We start from the raw sequence: 20,669 nt of genomic DNA on the forward strand, positions 1-20,669 counted from the left end.
ATGAAACCTGATGCTGCTTAGCATGCTATGATACTTCTAATGAATCAGATAGCAGGCAAACAAATCTAATACATTTCTCATTACTTAGTTTACACTATCAAGCATAGAATCTAATCGCTGATCCATTTAGGTTATACTCCGTAAAGTCCAAAATATTTCTGAATCAGTTACATTCAAACAAAACCAAATAAATCCTAAAGTAAACATATAGCGTTTGATGACATGATCGACCACATATGAGGAAACTTAACTAGGAGAAATATGAAACAAAAGGATTCATAGACCACAGAAATAAGGCTAAGCTATGAAAAAATGACTTAAAGTTAAGCTTCAAAATCCCATTTCCATTTCACTCTTCGACTTGAACGTCACATTATACAAGTTTCAGAACATGTACCTGGCAATTGCAAGGAAAAATAAGTGAGGAAGCAATAAACAACAGTAGCCCAGTAATCAGGAAACAAAGCAAGGAAAACCAGCTTGATTCAAGCAATGGAACAGTAAAACCAGACACCAAACAGCTTCAAACAAACTTTTCAAGACCAAAAATCAAGCCATTTTCAGCCAAGTGCAGAATCTAGGCTACCAGAGATTCTATCTAGTGAAGGGGCGTAGAAATTCAACACTTAAACAGAGTTTTTGAGCAACTTTCACCAAGAAAATGCAGGACAATCAATGTTCAAAATCTCCTAGCTGTCTCAGTTTTTTTCAGTTTTTATCTCTTAAATTCTAACTTGAATGTCAAGTTATGATGCCTTTATAGGCAAGGCACTAGGGCAGCCCTAAGGAATCAATTTTTTGCCCCTAAAACCTTTCCCAATTTTGGTTTTTGCTTTTATACCCTTAAGGTAAATTTTAGATTCTCACATGAGTCCCTCACCCCAGCTTCCTAGAAGCTTCTTCAATCAGTTTTCAAAGATTTCCTAAGCCTAAGTTCCTAAACTACCCCTTAAGCAACCTGTTATTACCCATGAAACCAAAACCAATAGGGTCAAAGTTGACCCAAGGTTGAATTAATTCAAAACCCAGCCCAAACCATGAGCCTGTACTAACAGCCCACTTTTGAGTTTTCAAACTCTGAACTTAATAGAAATCTTCAAAATAGACCAACCCTTTGAATTTCAGTTCACTTAGAGAAGCTGGAAAAACAGTTATTTAGTAATTAAATGACTAATTAATCACATTATACCAGGATATTGATACGCTAACCCGTTTTATTGAACTTAAAATTAAACTTAAACTAAAGAGGAATAAGGCTCAGGACCATAGCCTTAAACATTAACAAGAATAAGAAGAGAAGAAACGGAAGGAGGTTGGTTCAAACATGAAGCAGATGACGGAGACGAAAGAGCAAGAACAAAGAACAAATACCTCGATGGCCACAAGGCTTGATAAACTTCAAACGATTCCGACTTGTCTCGAAACCTAGTATTAATCGTATGTTCCTTTTGAGAACAAACGATCAATACTCGTTTCAAGCCCAATCGTTCATCAGAACTCGAGGACTTGAGAGCTTTTCTTCTCCTTCGATTTCAGATTTGAAACAAGTCTGATTTGGCAAGGGTTTTGGGAAAAATGGTGATGGATTAGGATGGAAGGAAGGGTGATGGTTGCATGGCCAAATTTTGGTGGTGATTGGAGCTATTTCGCTGGTGATAATGGTGGACTTGCTCGAAGATGGTGTTATCTGATGAGCGAGATAAGTGGAGGGCTTGTTTGGTCTTAGGTCTAAATGAGGGATTTCGGACAGTCTTATTTGAGATGGGGAAAGTCCCAGGGCCGTTGGATGAAGTGAAATCAACGTCTCAGATAAGGGGATAGCAAAACGACGTCATTTGGTTCATGCATGGGTTTGGACCGGATCAGGGACGGGTCTAGGTTGGAGTTGGGCGGGTATTTTGGGGACAAATGATTTGGGCTTGTGGATTTTGAAATAAAACAGGCCCAAAAAATCAAATCCTCTCTAATCCTTCTTTTTCTTTTCTTTTCTTTTTTCAAAATTCTTTTAAATTAAATCGTAAAGAATAAAAACCTAAATCAATTCCTAAATCAAATTATCCTACCACATTAAATTAATTAACTCTAACTAAAAATTACCACAAGTAATTAAAAACCAAATTTAAAGGGAAAACTACCAAAATTCCAAAATTAAAATTAAAAAGTGCAGAAGTAAACTATTTTTGTGATTTTTCCATTTTCATAAAACAACTAATTTGCTAATTAGTCTAACAAATGTAAAATTAAATCCTAAATGCAAATGCAACATATTTTTGTATTTTTCATGACTTAGATAAAATAAACGTGCACAGACAAATGCAAACAGTCGACAAAAATGCCACAAAAATCTACAAAATTGCAAACAATGAGGAAAATTCATTTTTTTTCTTGAATTTATGGGAGTAATTCACGTAGGGCAAAATCACGTGCTCACAATCATAGGTACCTACTGAGTGCGAGTGCCGAGAGAGAATGCTGAGCGATTGGAGGATTGAGTATTGTGAGGAATGAGTGACTGTGAGGATTGAGTGAATGGGAGGATTGAGTGATTTGATACATCTGAGAGTATGCACATGATTTTATCACTGTTTTTTGCATTATAGTTGGCATACATAATTTACATGTAAATATTGAGATGTATCATTCCTCATTTTAGTTACACTTGGCATATCTTACCTATTTGAGCTTTAACTGTTAAACTTGAAAGCATGTCTACATTTCTGTGTTGTTATTTCTATATTTGGACTGTACTTGTTGAGCTCGTCACTTTTTCAGCCCAAGGTCAGTCTTATTAGTTATTGAGTACATTGGATCGGTTGTACTCATACTATACCCTGCACTTCATGTCAGATCCAGGTACTTTCGGGTATGATGGTTGCTGATTTCGGAGCTTTATCAGTTTGGAGATTCTCGAGGTAGCTGTTATTCCATCCATATACCTTGACTCTCCTCCTTTATTTTTTAGTTTTTATTATACTATTCTATCTACCTAGATAGTGTTTTAAACCATGTATTTGTATAGATGCTCATGCACTCAGTGACGCCCGAATTTGAGGAATGTTGTATTTAGTTGTGGTATTTTATATCAGTATTTATGAGATTTTACTCTTAAACTTATTTTTGTCATGTTTTTAAAATTTAAGATATGTGATTTATTATAATTGTTGGCTTGCCTATTATTGTGATCGGTGCCATCACGACATGTGAGATTTGGGTCGTGACAAATAGAACTACTCAAAGACTATGATTGTTTTATTTTGTATCATCCTAGAAAAGCTAGTGTGGTGGCTGATTCATTGAGCAAAAAATATATGGGAAGTTTGGAACATATAGCTCCTACAAAGAGACCATTGGTTGAAGATATGCATAGATTAAAGGGTACATGTATTATATTTAGTGTTGGAACTTTAGAGGCATTGTTGGCTTGTGTTCAGGCTAAGTTTTCATTAGTCGGACACATTAAGGCTACCCAATATGAGGATGAGCGATTATGCAAATACAGAGATGAGGCCTTAGATGGTAAAAGTAAGGATATGATTGTTGGAAGTGATGTTGTCCTTTGAATAGGCAATAGGCTATGTGTAGCAAACATAGATGGGTTGAAACATGCTATTCTTGAAGAAGCCCACAACTCTAGATACACTATACATCCTGGATCCACAAAAATGTACCATGACCTGAAGCAATTTTATTAGTGGGAAGTTATGAAGAAAAATGCCGCTAACTTTGTTTGTAGCTGTTTGACTTGTCAACAGGTCAAGGCTGAGAATTAGGGACCCCTAGGACTACTACAAAAAATTGAGATTCCAGAGTGGAAGGGGAAAGAATTACCATGGATTTTGTGACTGGCCTACCCCATAATCATAGAGGTTATGATTCTGTGTGGGTAATTGTAGATCGACTGACAAAATTAACACACTTTTTGCCAGTGAAGACTACATATGGTGGAGTGAGTTATGCACAGATATTTATGAATGAAGTTGTCCTACTTTACCGTGACGAACCGGCCAGTCATCTCATGAGTTACCACTCTGTTTCCCCCATTTATGCTTCTTATTGCTTTGTTTATTGGTTCTATATGTGATCGGGTTGGTTGGCTCAGGTTCGAAAAGGATTTGGTAAGGTTTGAGATAGTTAGTCTCTTTTGAGGAAGCTTAAGTTGAAAAAGTCAACAGGATATTGACATATGTGTTAAAGGGCTCGGATGTGAGTCTCGATGGTTCGGTTAGCTTCGGAAGGTGATTTGGGACTTAGGAGCGTGATCGGAATGAGTTTTGGAGGTTCGGAGTAGATTTAGGCTTGAATTGGCAAAATTGAATTTTTGGCAATTTCCGGTTGATATGTGAGATTTTGATATAGGGGTCGGAATGGAATTCCGAGAGTTGCAGTAGTTCCGTTGTGTCATTTGGGATGTGTTTGCAAAATTTCAGGTCATTTAGACGTGGTTTGGTTAGGTTTTTGATCAAAAGCGGAATTCGGAAGATTTTGGAAACTTAGAATTGAATCCAATGTGTTTTGGTTGATTCGATGTTGTTTGAGGTGTTTTGAAGATGGGTACAAGTTTGAATAAGGTTATGGGTTATGTTTGTGTTTTTGGTTGAGGTCCCGGGGGCCTCGGGGTGATTTCGGATGGTTGACGGAGAGATTGGGGGTTTGGCGAATGCTGTAGATTTGCTATTTCTGTTATTTTCGCACTTGTAGATTGGGGACCACAGGTGCGACGCCGCAAATGCGAAAGTTTGGTCGCAGAAGCAGAATTAGGCTGGAAAGGCTGGAGCCGCAGAAGCGGTTCAGGAGCCACACCTATGATGGTGCATGTGCGGGCAATGCATCACAGGTGCGGTTTTGGTGACTTAAGTGAGGACCACAAATGTGGTGGTCTTGACCGCAGAACCGGTACTGCAGAAGCGGGAATATGGCCGCAGATATGAAATCCCTGGGCCAGAAGGTATAAATTGTTTCCTTCGCGATTTTTGAGCTATTTCACCATTTCTAAGTCGGCTTTGGAGCTTTTTGGACGATTTTGAAGAAGGATTTCAATGGGACTTCATTGAGGTAAGGATTTTGGACCAAAAACTCATTCCTATGGTAATATTTCATGGATTAGAGCTATAATTAATGGAATTTAAGGGTTAAAATTGGGGAAACTAAGGCTTGGTATTGGAGACCTAAACTTGAGGATTTGAGGGACCATTTGTGGTCGGATTTTGGTACTTTTGATATGTATGAACTCGTGGGGAGATAAGGAATCCATTGATATGAATTTTATCGAATTTTGAGACGTGGGCCCGGTGGTCAGGTTTTGGTAATTTCGGGATTTATGCTATAAATTGATTATCTTCGCTTGGGCTTCGTTCCCTTAGCATATTTTTACGCCGTGATTCTGATTTTGGATAGATTCGACGTGTATGGAGGCCGATTCGATGGGCAAGGGCGTCGCAGGCTAGAGTTTGGACCGGATTGAGGTGAGTAATTATTGTAAATGATGTCCTGAGGGTATGAAACTGCGGATTGCACATCATAATGCTATATTGAGGTGACGCACACGCTAGATGACGAGCATGGGGCCGTGCACTGTTGGGGATTGTGACTTAGTCCGTCCTGAATGACTATTTTACCGCGTATCTGACTGAAAACTATTTGCTATCATCATGTTTTGGGCTGAATGCCATATTTGGGCTTCGTGCCAACTATTTCAACCCTTAGGGGATTTTTATTGATATTTCCTCACTGTTTTGACTTTATACTTGAACTCAATCATGTTACATTCCACTGTTTTCATAAATCAGCCATGTTTACTCTATTTTAACACTTAAATGATCTTTTAAATGGTATTTTAGGCTGATAATCATGTTTTACTATTGCCCGAGCGGCTGGTAAGGATTTAGACTGAGTAAGGCCGAGGGCCTATTTGTGAGGAAACACTGATTATGATTATGAGGCCGAGGGCCTGAGATATGTACGCCACGAGGTAGCTTGTTGATATGAGACTGAGAGCCTAGTGATTATGCCACGTGATGGCTTGATATTGCGCTTGGGCTGTAACGGGCCCCTCCAAGAGTCTTCATACCCCCAGTGAGTGCGGGTACCCATTGTGATGTGAGATATAGCCCGAGGGGCTGGTATTGGTCTAAGATATTGCCCGAGGGGAGGATTTGTTGACATTGTGCCCGAGGGGCGAACCTTTAAGTGTTTATCTTTCTTATTTGCCTATCATTTACCTGCCTTTGTTGTTGAAAATGAATTTCATGTAGTTTAAACTGAGCTAAAATGATTTTTACATATCTTTACTGATTCACTGTTTTACTGGCTTTTACTGCTTCATTATAGCCTGTAATGTGCCTTACGTGATTTCTTGCTTTCAGTTTTTATTTATTACTCACTGAGTTGGAGTACTCACTTTACTCCCTGCATCTCGTGTGCAGATTCAGGCATTGCTGATCCTGCTAGCGCGAGTTGAGAGCTCCCGACAGACTTCGGAGTCCACGAGGTAGCTGCTTGGCGTTTGCAATCCCGTGTTTCTACCCCTTTATCTTGTTTCGATATCTTTATCAGTTATTCTACAATAGTTTAGTAGGCATTTCAGACATTTAGCGTATTGATAGATGCTCATGACTAGTGACACCCCGGTATCGAGTTGTGTTGGGTTATTTTCCGCAACTGTAATATTCACTGTTCACTTTTGGATTATTTATCATGATTTAGACTCGATTCTTATTGTTTAATTGCTTAAAATTGAAATGGGAAGTATCAGCTGGCCTTGTTTTCATGAGAGGCACCATCACGACCGGGTTCGGGTTTAGGGTCGTGACAAGTTACTATTAGAGCCTTGGTTACATAGGTCTCACGAGTCATGAGCAGGTTTAGTAGAGTCTCGCGGATCGTTACGGAGACATCTGTACTTATCCTCGGAAGGCTGCAAAACCTTTAGGAAAACCTTCATATTCTTGAAATTCTTGTCGTGCGAACTTGTTGGTCTGAGTACTAAACTTCTGTTATTCTATTCTCTCACAGATGGGGAGGACACGCGCTACTGATCAGGATGGACGACCACCAGTACCACCAGTTGTGGCCATTAGAGGCTGAGGATGTGATCGTGGTAGGGGTAGAGGTGTGGCCCGCACAACAGCTAGGGCAACACCTACAGATCTACCAGCCGCCCCAGTTCAGGATTAGGTGCCAGTTGTGGACGCTCTAGCAGCACCAGCTCAGGCACCAATTGTACCCATTGTGATTTCGGGTCTTCAGGAGTCCATGGCTCAGATTCTGTCAGTTTGCACTAGCCTAGCTCAAGCGGTTTCAGTCACTACAGCCGCAACTACTTCTCAGGCCTGGGGGAGGCACTCAGACTCCCATCGCTCGCACACCTGAGCAGGTCGTGCAGGGACTTCAGACACCGAGGGCGCATCCAGCCCAACCGGTTGCAGCTGCTCAGGACTATGTAGTTCCTGCCATGCCAGAGGATGAGCAGCGTAGGTTGGAGAGGTTTGGTAGACTTCAGCCTCCGACATTCAGTGGTGTAGAGGGCGAGAATGCCTAGGGTTTCTTGGATAAATGTCAAAGGATGCTTCGTACAACAAGTATTCTGGAGACTAGCGGGGTCGCTTTCACTACTTATCAGTTTTATGGAGCTGACTTCACATGGTGGGAGACTTTTGAGAGGCGTAGGCCTGTTGGTGCAACACCCCTTACCTAGTAGCAGTTCTCCGTTCTCATTCTGGAGAAATATGTGCCGCAGTCTCGCAGAGAGGAGCTGCACAGTCAGTTTGAGTAGTTGCGTCAGGGAGGGATGACTGTGATGCAGTATGAGATAAGGTTCTCCGAGTTAGCTCGTCATGCAATTTGGTTGGTTCCGATAGATAGAGAGAGGATTAGGAGGTTTGTTGATGGCCTCACTTATCAGCTTCGTATTCTCATGACTAGGGAGAGGGTGAATGGTGCTACTTTCGAGGTGGTTGTGGATATTGCCCGTGAGATTGAGTCTGTTCGTCGCTAGGAGCGAGAAGAGAGGGAGGCCAAGAGGACCTGAGGATCTAGTAGTTATAGCGGAGCTCCTTCGAGAGGTCAGTTTCAGCACGGCAGAGGTCGTCCCTTCAGCCATGCTCAACCAACTCGCCCAGGTTATCGCGGGGCATCATCGGGTCATGGTTCTCATAGTTCTCATCAGGGCCAGTCATCACTTAGTGCCCTTCCAGCTCAGTGTTCGTCCCATGCTCCATCAGTTCAAGGCTCTTCTATGCCAAGTGCATCTGCTAGTCATTCAGGTGATAGGGGTTCCCTTCAGTCCCCTTCTCCAGTACCTGGGAGTTGTTATGAGTTTGGAGAGAAGGGTCATATGTGGAGGCAGTGCCCTCGTCATCTTGCAAGTTCATCTCAGCAGAGAGGTCAGCCATCGGCTTCAGCGCCAGTTACTTCATCATTACCCACCCAGCCAGCTAGGGGTGGAGGTCAGTCAGCTAGAGGCCACCCAGAGGAGGAGGTCGATCAGGTGGCGATCAAGCCCATTTCTATGCACTTCCAGCTAGACTCGATGCTATTGCTTCTGATGCTGTCATTACAAGTATTGTTTCAGTCTGCCACAAAGATGCTTCAATATTATTTGATCTCGGTTCTACCTTTACTTATGAGTCATCATACTTTGCTCATTATTTGGGTATTCCCCGTGAGTCTCTTGTTTCACCAGTTCATGTATTTACCCCGGTGGGCGATACTGTTGTTGTAGACCATGTGTATCGATCGTGTGTGGTGACTATTGGAGGTTTGGAGACCCGAGTGGATCTTTTATTATTGTGTATGATGGATTTTGATGTCATTTTGGGCATGAATTGGCTATCTCCGTGTTGTGCTATTCTGGACTGTCATGCCAAGACAGTCACATTGGTTATACGGGGCGTGCCACGGATTGAGTGGTGAGGTGTGACTGATTATGATACAGTAAAGTGATCTCGTTTTTTGAAGGCCCAACATATGGTTGGAAAAAGTTGTCTTTCGTATTTAGCCTTTATGAGGGATGTCGGTGCTGAGACTCCCAATATTGATTCTGTTCCAGCTGTGAGGGATTTTTTCGATGTGTTTTCTGCATACCTGCCGGGCATGCCACCAGATAGGGATATTGATTTTGGTATTGACCTGGTGCCGGGCACTCAGCCCATTTCTATTCCGTCATATCGTATGGCACCATCAGAGTTGAAGGAGTTAAAGGAGTAACTTCAAGAGCTCCTTGATAAGGGGTTCATCCGGCCTTTTGTGTCACCTTGGGATGCGCCAGTTCTATTTGTGAAGAAGAATGATGGCACTATGAGGATGTGCATTGATTATAGACAATTGAATAAAGTAACAATTAAGAACAAGTATCCTTTGCCTCGCATTGATGATTTATTCAACTAACTTCGAGGAGCGAGAGTGTTCTCTAAGATTGTTCTCCATTCAGGTTATCACCAGTTAAAGATCAGGGACTCGGATATTCTTAAGACAACTTTTAGGACCCGATATGGTCATTATGAGTTCTTGATTATGTCTTTTGGGCTGACCAATTCCCCAGCAGTGTTCATGCATTTGATGAACAACGTGTTCCGGCCTTATCTCGACTCGTTTGTCATAGTCTTCATTGATGACATTCTGATGTATTCGCGCAGTCAGGAGGAGCACGCAGAGCATTTGTAAGTTGTGTTGTAGAGATTGAGAGAGGATAAACTTTATGCAAAATTCTCCAAGTGTGAGTTTTGGCTCAGTTCAGTGGCTATCTTGGGGTACGTGGTGTCCAGTGAGGGTATTCAGGTTGATCCGAATAAGATAGAGGCGGTTCAGAGTTGGCCCAGACCGTCCTCAGCCACAGAGATTCGCAGCTTTCTTGGTTTGGCGGGTTATTATCGCCGGTTTATTCAGGGATTCTCGTCTATCGCATCGCCCTTGACCAAGTTGACTCAGAAGGGTGCTTTATTTGTATGGTTGGATGAGTGTGGGGAGAGTTTTCAGAAGCTCAAGACGACCTTGACCACAACTCTAGTGTTAGTTTTGCCATCAGCTTCAGGTTCATATACCCTGTATTGTGATGCTTCGAGAGTTGGTATTGGTTGTGTGTTAACGCAGGAGGGTAGAGTTATTGCTTATGCTTCTCGTCAGTTGAAGCCCCATGAGAAGAACTACCCTGTTCATGATTTAGAGATGGCTACCATAGTTCACGCGTTGAAGATTTGGAGGCATTACTTGTATGGTGTGTCTTGTAAGGTGTTTACTGATCATCGTAGTCTCCAACACTTGTTCAAACAGAAGGATCTCAAATTAAGGCAGTGGAGGTGGTTAGAGTTGCTAAAGGATTATGATATCGCTATATTATATCATCCGGGAAAAGCCAATGTGGTGGACGATGCTTTGAGCCGAAAGGCGGTGAGTATGGGGAGTTTGGCATATATTCCAGTTGGGGAGAGACCTCTTGTAGTTGATGTTTAGGCCTTGGCCAATTGGTTCGTGAGGTTAGATATTTCGGACCCCAATCGGGGTATTGGCTTATGTGATTTCTCGGTCTTCCTTATATGATCGCATTAGAGAGCGCCAATATGATGATCCGCATTTGCTTGTACTTAAGGATAGAGTTCAGTATGATGATGCCAGAGATGTGACCATTGGTGATGATGGGATGTTGAGGATGCAGGGCCGGATATGTGTTCCCAATATAGATGGGCTTCGGGAGTTGATTCTGGAGGAGGCCCATAGCTTGCGGTATTCTATTCATCTGGGTACCGCGAATATGTATTAGGATTTGAAGCAACATTATTGGTGGATGAGAATGAAGAAAGACATTGTGGAATTTGTAGCTCGGTGTCTCAATTGTCAGCAGGTGAAATATGAGCAATAGAGACCGGGTGGCTTGCTTCAGCAAAGGGATATTCTCGAGTGGAAGTGGTAGTGGATCACTATGGACTTCGTAGTTGGACTCCCACGGACTTTGAAGAAGTTCGATGCTATTTGGGTGATTGCGGATCGGCTGACCAAGTCTGCGCATTTCATTCCTGTGTGTTCTACCTATTCTTCAGAGCAGTTGGCAAAGATCTATATCCGGAAGATTATTCATTTGCATGGTGTCCTAGTTTCCATCATTTCAGATAGGGTTACTTAGTTTACTTCGCAGTTTTGGAGGTCTATGCAGCGAGAGTTGGGTACTCAGGTTGAGTTGAGCACAACATTTCACCCTCAGATGGACGGGCAGTCCGAGCGCACTATTTTGATATTGGAGGACATGTTGCGTACTTGTGTCATCGATTTCGAAGGGTCATAGGATCAGTTTCTACTGGTTGCAGAGTTTGCTTATAACAACAACTACCAGTCCAGTATTCAGATGGCTCCATATGAGGCTTTGTATATGAGGCGGTGTAGATCTCCAGTTGGTTGGTTCGAGCCAGGTGAGGCTAGGCTATTGGGGACAGACTTGGTGCAGGATGCTTTAGAAAAGGTGAAGGTAATTCAGGAGAGGCTTCGTATAACGCAGTAGAGGCAAAAGAGTTATGCTAATAGGAAGGTTCGAGATGTGTCCTACATGGTTGGTGAGAAGGTTTTGTTGAAGGTTTCGCCCATGAAGGGTGTCATGAGATTTGGGAAGAAAGGTAAATTGAGTCCTCGGTTTATTGGGCCTTTTGAGGTGCTTTGGAGGATTGGAGAGGTGGCTTATAAGCTTGCTTTGCCACCCAGCTTATCGAGTGTGCATCTAGTATTTCATGTTTCTATGCTCTGAAGTATATTGGGGATCCGTCTCATGTTCTGGATTTCAGCATGGTTTAGTTGGATGATGATTTGACCTATGATGTGGAGCTAGTAGCTATTTTGGGTCGTCAGGTTCGAAAGTTGAGGTCAAAGGATATAGCTTCAATGAAAGTGCAGTGGAGAGGTCGGTCCATGGAGGAGGCTACTTGGGAGATCGAACGAGAGATGCGGAGTATATATCCTCACCTGTTTGAGGCTTCAGGTATATTTCTTGACTCGTTCGAGGACGAACGCTTGTTTAAGTTGGGGAGGATGTGACGACCCAGCCAGTCATCTCATGAGTTATCGCTCCGTTTCCCCTATTTCTACTTCTTATTGCTTTGTTTTTCGGTTCTATATATGATTGGGTTGGTTGGCTCGGGTTCGGAAAGGATTTGGTATGGTTTGAGACACTTAGTCTCTTTTGAGGAAGCTAAAGTTGGAAAAGTCAACCGGATGTTGACTTATGTATTAGAGGGATCGAATGTGAGTACTGATGGTTCGGTTAGCTTCGGGAGGTGATTTGGGACTTAGGAGCGTGATCGGAATGGTTTTTGGAGGTCCGGAGTAGATTTAGACTTGAATTGGCGAAATTGGATTTTTGGCGATTTCCGGTTGATAGGTGAGATTTCGGTATAGGGGTCGGAACTGAATTTCGAGAGTTGCAGTAGTTCCGTTGTGTCATTTGGGATGTGTGTGCAAAATTTCAGGTCATTCGGACGTGGTTTGGTTGGGTTTTTGATCAAAAGCGGAATTCAAAAGATTTTGAAAACTTAGGCTTGAATCCGATATGTTTTGGTTGATTCGATGTTGTTTGAGGTGTTTTGAAGATGGATTCAAGTTTGAATAAGTTTATGGGTTATGTTTGTGTTTTTGGTTGAGGTCCCGGGGGCCTTGGGGTGATTTCGGATGGTTGACGGAGAGATTGGGGGTTTGGTGAATGATGCAGATTTGCTGTTTCTGTTGTTTCCGCACCTGCGGATTGGGGACCACAGGTGCGATGCCGCAAATGCAAAAGATTGGTCGCAGAAGCGGAATTAGGCTGGAAAAGCTGGAGTTGCACCTGCGATGGCGCAGGTGCGGGCAATGCATCGCAGATGCGGTTTTGGTGACTTAAGTGAGGACCGTAGATGCGATGGTCTTGACCACAGAAGCGGGAATATGGCTGCAGATGCGAAATCCCTGGGCCAGAAGGTATAAATTGTTTCCTTCGCAATTTTTGAGCTATTTCACCATTTCTAAGTCGGCTTTGGAGCTTTTTGACGATTTTGAAGAAGGATTTCAAGGGGACTTCATTGAGGTAAGGATTTTGGACCTAAAACTCGTTCCTATGGTATTATTTTACGGATTAGAGCTATAATTAATGGAATTTAAGGGTTAAAATTGGGGAAACTTGGGTTTGGTATTGGAGACCTAGGCTTGAGGATTTGAGGGACTATTTGTGGTCGGATTTTGGTACTTTTGATATGTATGAACTCGTGGGGAGATAAGGAATCCATTGATGTGAATTTTATTGAATTTCGAGACGTGGGCCGGGTGGTCGGGTTTTGGTAATTTCGGGATTTATGCTATAAATTGATTATTTTCGCTTGGGCTTCATTCCCTTAGCATATTTTGACGCCGTGATTCTGATTTTGGATAGATTCGACGAGAGTGGAGGCCAATTCGAGGGGCAAGGGCGTAGAGGGCTAGATTTCGGACCGGATTGAGGTGAGTAATGATTGTAAATGATGTCCTGAGGGTATGAAAATGCGGATTGCATATCGTAGTGCTATATTGAGGTGACTCACACGCTAGATGACGAGCGTGGAGTCATGCACTGTTGGGGATTGTGACTTAGTCCGTTCTGAATGACTATTTTACCGCGTATTTGACTGAAAACTATTTTCTATCATCATGTTTTGGGCTGAATGCCATATTTGGGCTTCGTGCCAGCTATTTGAACCCTTAGGGAATTTTTATTGATATTTCCTTACTGTTTTGACTTTATACTTGAACTTAGTCATGTTACATTCCACTGTTTTCATAACTCAGCCATGTTTACTACGTTTTAACACTTAAATGATATTTTAAATGGTATTTTGGGTTGAGAATCATGTTTTACTATTTCCCGAGCGGCTTGTGAGGATTTTGACTGAGTAAAGCCGAGGGCCTATTTGTGAGGAAACACTAATTATGATTATGAGGCCGAGGGCCTGAGATATGTACGCCACGAGGTGGCTTGTTGATATGAGGCCAAGAGCCTAGTGATGATGCCACACGATGGCTTGATATTGCGCTTGGGCCGTAAGGGGCCCCTCCAGGAGTCTGCACACCCCCAGTGAGCGCGGGTACCCATTGTGATGTGAGATATAGCTCGAGGGGCTGGTATTGTTCTGAGATATTGCCCGAGGGGAGGATTTGTTGACATTGTGCCCTTGGGGCAAACCTTTAAGTGTTTATCTTTATTATTTGCTTATCATCTACCTGCTTAAGTTGTTGAAAAGGCATTTCATGTAGTTTAAATTGAGCTAAAATGATTTTTACATATCTTTACTGATTCACTGTTTTACTGGCTTTTACTGCTTCATTATAGCTTGTAATGTGCCTTACGTGATTTCTTGCTTTCAACCTGTATTCTGCCTCTGAGCCTGAGCAGCTACCAAGCTAGTCAATAACTGCAAAGCACTCCGCATATCCTGGTCTGGAGTGCCAGACGGAGGAACTGGAGGCGCTGGGTGCCTTCTAATATCCTCTGGAGGAGATGGAGTAGATGAGGTATGAGAGGGCATCTCACTTTGAGCCTCACTTTGTCCTGCTCTGACTTGGGGCACCTGACTGGTACCCTCTCCCGCTGCTGTATCAAGCCGTCTACTAATCGTTTGCTTCCTAGTCGAAGGCATCACTGAAAAAAACAAGGTGAATATTAGAGACGAACACTTACGACTCAACTCTACGCACGATCTAGATTCAGGAAGAAGGTAACAACCCTAGATGTCATGTAGCCTCCTGATTATAAATGTGGCGCGCTACACATCCATAATCAAGACTCTACTAGACATGGCTCATAGACAATCCCTAGGACAGACTTGCTCTGATACCAAGTTTGTCACGACCCAAACTGGAGGGCCATGACTAGCACCCGACCATACTTGCCGAGCACCAACGTACATTTCATCTAACCTTCATTATTATCTTTTAGGGCTGACGAGATCAATATAAATGGTAGACCTGGATCATGGACAACCAGCAATAAAATATGACGGCATGAACATACATAGCAGGGGATGACCAGACAATCAAGAAACTACATATAAGGTATGAGCTACCACGCTACCATGAAAGACTATATAACAAAAACCAGCCGACAAGGCATACCAAACTATACATGAGTCGACACTTGTCTATGAGCCTCTAAATGAACATAAGTGCTGCAACATAGCCGGAACAGGGCCCCGACATACCCATAATGTCTGTAACAAAAATGCATACAAAGACCAAGGCAAGTCCAGAGAAGGGATCTCGCCAATCACCGCTGAACTGGACAGCCTACTGTGGTGGGGGAGCTGCACCTGCCTGTCTATCAGGACCTGCAGCACGACATGCAGCGTCCACAAATAAAAGGACGTCAGTACGAATAAAGTACTGAGTATGTAAGGCAGGGAACCATAAATACGATCAGTAATGTAAGCAAGGATAGAGAATATACAACCTGTAACATCTTAGTACCTCTGAGGGCTACTGACATGAAATGCATGATACATATGTATAAATACATAAACCTTTAAAACATTCGCCTCTGTGGGCATCATCATCATCATATCGTACCCGGCCATAATAGGCTCGGTAAAAAAAATGTACCCGGCCATCATAAGGCTCGGTAGAATCGTACCCGGCCACGTGGAGCTCGGTAAAACCCAACTGATCAGTGGTTGCACAATAGGTGCCGTACCCGGCCAACTATAGCGTGGCTCGGTAGAGTAAAATAGATACATATATATAATGCATGCTCGACTCATGGAATCACATTCTAAACCTTTCGGAGTGACGTAAGGTCGGTATCCTCTGTACACGTTATTAGGACTAACTCTTCACTATGAACCTTATAAGAATCAGGAAGTACCAACAACATTGATAACATAAGAATAAGAGAAGCAACATTAACATCAATCGTTCCATAAGAGGGAAAACAATGTAAGTACTGCTAGCTTCTAAGAGTAGAGTATCTTGGAAGCTCGTTCATTACATTATGTACAATCGGAGTCGTGCAAAAGAAGGAAAGGGATAGCCTCACATACCTTGTATATACTGCCCCAATCTCAAGCTATGCAATTGTCAAAACTCCTTAGTCTACAATAAGAGAAACGATACTATCGTTATCATTTAAGCGTCATAACTATTATGTATCGACCACAACCTATTTTACGATGAAACGGACAACACCTCCCCTATATATATGACCTCACACCATTCAAAACAGTCACCAAACAGCCCAAACAACATCAATAATAAACATATTGAGCCTCCCAAAATAGTCCACACACAGCCTAATCACTCCATACATACGACGACCACCGTAGTCGTGTCAAACAACCTGGAAATGTTACGAATAACTATCAGCCCATAACCCTACATATATATGGTGTTTCTCCACACCCTTCCTCCTCCAAAACTCCACAAAATAGTAGTAAAATACGCAGCCCAACAACAACGCAAAACAGTCCACAAAACAATAACATTACTACCAAGCCTTTCGATATATATTTCACAAGTTCTAGCTTCAATGGCTTAGCCGCAACTTGGATAATCTTAAATACATATAGAGTAAGAGGTTACTTACCTTTATACAGAAATAACAACTCCAATATGACCTTAAATTTCCATGAAATATCCCTCCAATGCTGCCACAACAACAAAAAAGCGAAACTAGCGATCAATTAGTGTTTTCGGCACTAGAATCACTTTAGAAGGCTTGCAATCACCTAGGATTGATATTAAGAACATGAGTGAGTATTTACAGAACATAAACCCTTTAAAACAACCTCCCACACGAGCTGGAACGACACAAAAATGAGCAATAACAAGAAGAACAAGAGACTTACTAGCGCCACGGAATTCCCGACACTTGATTTGTGTTGTTTGCCCCTTTTTGGGTCTTGAATCTTGAGAGAACCTTGAGAGGATGTTCCTAGGGTTCTATGGTCTGAAAATAGTGAGAAGAAATGACTTAAAACGGGTTGGAGGCATCCTATATAGGTCCAAATATCTTAAACCGCCTTAGTGGGACCCATAGAGAGGTGCTTGGCGCAGTTTCGCAAAAACGTGAATATCTCTCTACTCCGAGATCGTATCGATGAACGGTTTAATGCGTTGGAAACTAGACTCATAGATATTTAATTTGGTTGGTATATCAACCAGTAATTCCTTGTAAATTAGGAGAAAAGATTAGAAACATTTGACCTAATGTTTAAGTAAAATTATGAACCTAAGTTGCGACAACTTTTGTCGACTTTTGTTTCATAACTCGTTTGACTTCAAGACTTATGATACGGATATTATATGATTAAAATACCTTAATAAATGAACTCTTGAGTGTATTAAGCACCGCTAGATTACTTGAAAATACGAGTTACAACATCCTTGATTCATTTAACTTCTAATACTTGTTAATCACCCTTATACACTCTTGTATCACTTAAGACCAATAAGATTGACTTCTTATCATCTCAAAGATAATTCCTTCTTGGATTTATGTTAACTAATATATGGCATGAACTAACACATGTGGATATGGGTTGTAACACCCCCCCCTTAGGAACATTCGTCCTCGAATGTAAGGGTTTATGGGGAGTTTAAATCATCGTGGATTCCAATGGAAATTTCCGATCAATTTTCCCCTATAAAATGGTCACTAGCAAAACTTGCAAGTAATTAAGCCCAACATATGGCTTCACAAGGCTACACAAAGCATTATGCGTATTTACATTATCTACATATCACCATTTTGTATTAAGGAGGAGTATTCTCAAATTATTGCTTACCTCATAGAGCCGTTTCACCTTCCAATGTATCCTGTCTTCCACCAGCATCCTTGTTATCTTCATTCTGGAATAAGTAAGGGTATTTAGACTTCATCTCCTCTTCTGCTTCCCATGTCATTTCTTCCATATTTTTGTTCCTCCACAATACTTTGACGGAAGCTACATCTTTTGTTCTCAGCTTGCGGACTTGCCGATCTAATATCGCCACTGGCACTTCTTCATATGATAGGTCCTCTGTAACTTGTACATCTTTGATAGGGACGACTCGAGAAGGGTCTCCAATACATTTTCTCAACATAGATACATGGAATACCGGGTGGACAAATTCCAATTCGGATGGCAATTCTAACTCATAAGCAACCTGTCCAATCCGTCGAAGAATTTTATACGGCCCGATATACCTTGGACTCAGCTTACCTTTCTTCCCAAAATGCATAATACCCTTCATTGGTGAGATCCTCAGGAAAACCCAATCACCAACCTCAAACTCTAGATCACGACGTCGGACATCAGAATAAGATTTTTGCCTGCTTTGTGCCGTCCTCAATCGCTCCTGTATCACTTTCACCTTCTCAATAGCTTGGTGAATCAAATCTGGCCCATATAATTCTGTTTCACCGACTTCGAACCATCCAACTGGTGATCTACATCTCCTCCCGTATAGTGCCTCGTATGGGGCCATTTTAATACTGGAATGGTAGCTATTATTATAGGCGAATTCTATGAGTGGAAGATGATCATCCCAATTCCCCTTAAAATCTAGAACACATGCTCGTAGCATATCTTCCAGTGTCTGAATGGTACGTTCAGCCTGTCCGTCAGTCTGCGGATGAAATGCAGTGCTGAGATTTACTTGTGTGCCTAAACCCTTCTGGAAAGACCTCCAAAAGTTAGCCGTAAATTGAGCTCCTCGGTCTGATATAATAGATATGGGCACACCATGAAGCCTAACAATCTCCTTGATATACAACTTCGCATAATCTTCAGCCGTGTAAGTTGTCTTCACTGGCAGAAAATGGGCACATTTTGTAAGTCGATCAATTATCACCCAGATGGAGTCAAACTTATGATAAGAGCGAGGTAATCCAATAATGAAGTCCATATTAATCACCTCCCACTTCCAGGTCGGAATCTCTATATTTTGAAGCAATCCACCGGGTTTCTGATGTTCTATCTTTACTTGTTGACAATTGGGACACTGGGCTACAAATTCTGCAATAGACTTCTTCATATTATCCCACCAATACTGCTCCTTGACATCATGATACATCTTTGTCGAGCCGGGATGGATGGAATATCGGGATTGATGAATCTCATTCATAATCTTCTCTCGCAACCCTGCCACATTAGGCACACACAATCGGCTCTGGTATCTCAGTGCCCCATCTTTTCCGATCCCAAAAGCCATACTTTTACACTGTTGAATGCTTTCTCTTAATCGTACTAAGATAGGATCTTCATATTGTCGTGCTTTTACCTCGGCTACCAAAGATGATTCTGATGTATTCTGTACAGTAACACCTCCGTCATCAGAGTCTAACAATCTGATTCTCATATTGGCTAGCTGATGAAGCTCTTTAATCAACCCCCATCTACCTGCCTCAATATGTACTAAGCTTCCCATTGATTTACGGCTGAGAGCGTCTGCCACAACATTGGCTTTACCGGGATGATACAATATCTCGACGTCGTAGTCTTTCAATAATTCAAGCCACCTACGCTGCCTCAAATTCAACTCTTTCTGCTTGAAGATGTATTGTAAACTCTTGTGATCTGTGTAGATGTCAACATGGACGCCGTATAAGTAGTGCCGCCATATCTTCAAAGCATATATTACTGCAGCCAATTCCAAATCATGGGTTGGATAATTCTTTTCATGCTTCTTCAATTGTCTTGATGCATAAGCAATCACATTCCCACGCTGCATCAATACGCACCCCAAACCTATACCTGAGGCATCACAATATACCACATAACCTTCTGTTCCTTCAGGAAGAGTGAGCACTGGTGCAGATGTCAATCGATTCTTCAGCTCCTGAAAACTACGTTCACAAGTGTCAGACCACTGGAATTTGGTAGCTTTTTGTGTTAACTTAGTCAATGGTGATGATATAGAGGAAAATCCTTCTACAAACCGCCTATAATATCCTGCTAGCCCTAGGAAGCTGCGGACTTCTGATGGTGTTGTAGGTCTCGGCCAATTCTTTACTGCATCGATCTTCTGAGTGTCGACACTAATACCCTCATCAGATATCACATGGCCAAGGAATGCTACTGAGTTCAGCCAGAATTCACATTTGGAGAGCTTAGCATATAACTTACGATCCTGAAGCGTCTGTAATACTATCCGCAAGTGGCCCGCATGTTCCGCCTCCGAACGAGAATACACTAGAATGTCATCAATGAATACAATCACGAACACATCAAGATAGGGCCTGAATATAGTATTCATGAGATCCATAAAAGCTGCTGGGGCATTTGTTAGCCCGAACGACATCACCAAGAACTCAAAGTGCCCATATCTTGTCCGGAAGGCCGTCTTTGGAATATCCTTCTCCCTAACCCTCACCTGATGATACCCTGAACGTAAATCAATCTTGGAGAAATACTTGGCACCCTGGAGTTGGTCAAACAGGTCATCAATTCTTGGAAGTGGATACTTGTTCTTTATAGTAGACTTATTCAACTGTCGATAGTCGATACACATCCGTAACGACCCGTCTTTCTTCCGCACGAATAGGACTGGTGCACCCCAAGGTGAAGTGCTAGGGACGAACACTTACGACTCAACTCTACGCACGATCTAGATTCAGGAAGAAGGTAACAACCCTAGATGTCATGTAGCCTCCTGATTATAAATGTGGCGCGCTACACATCCATAATCAAGACTCTACTAGACACGGCTCATAGACAACC

Source organism: Nicotiana sylvestris, chromosome 10 (genome assembly GCF_000393655.2).
Source record: "Nicotiana sylvestris chromosome 10, ASM39365v2, whole genome shotgun sequence".
Lineage (NCBI taxonomy): Eukaryota > Viridiplantae > Streptophyta > Magnoliopsida > Solanales > Solanaceae > Nicotiana > Nicotiana sylvestris.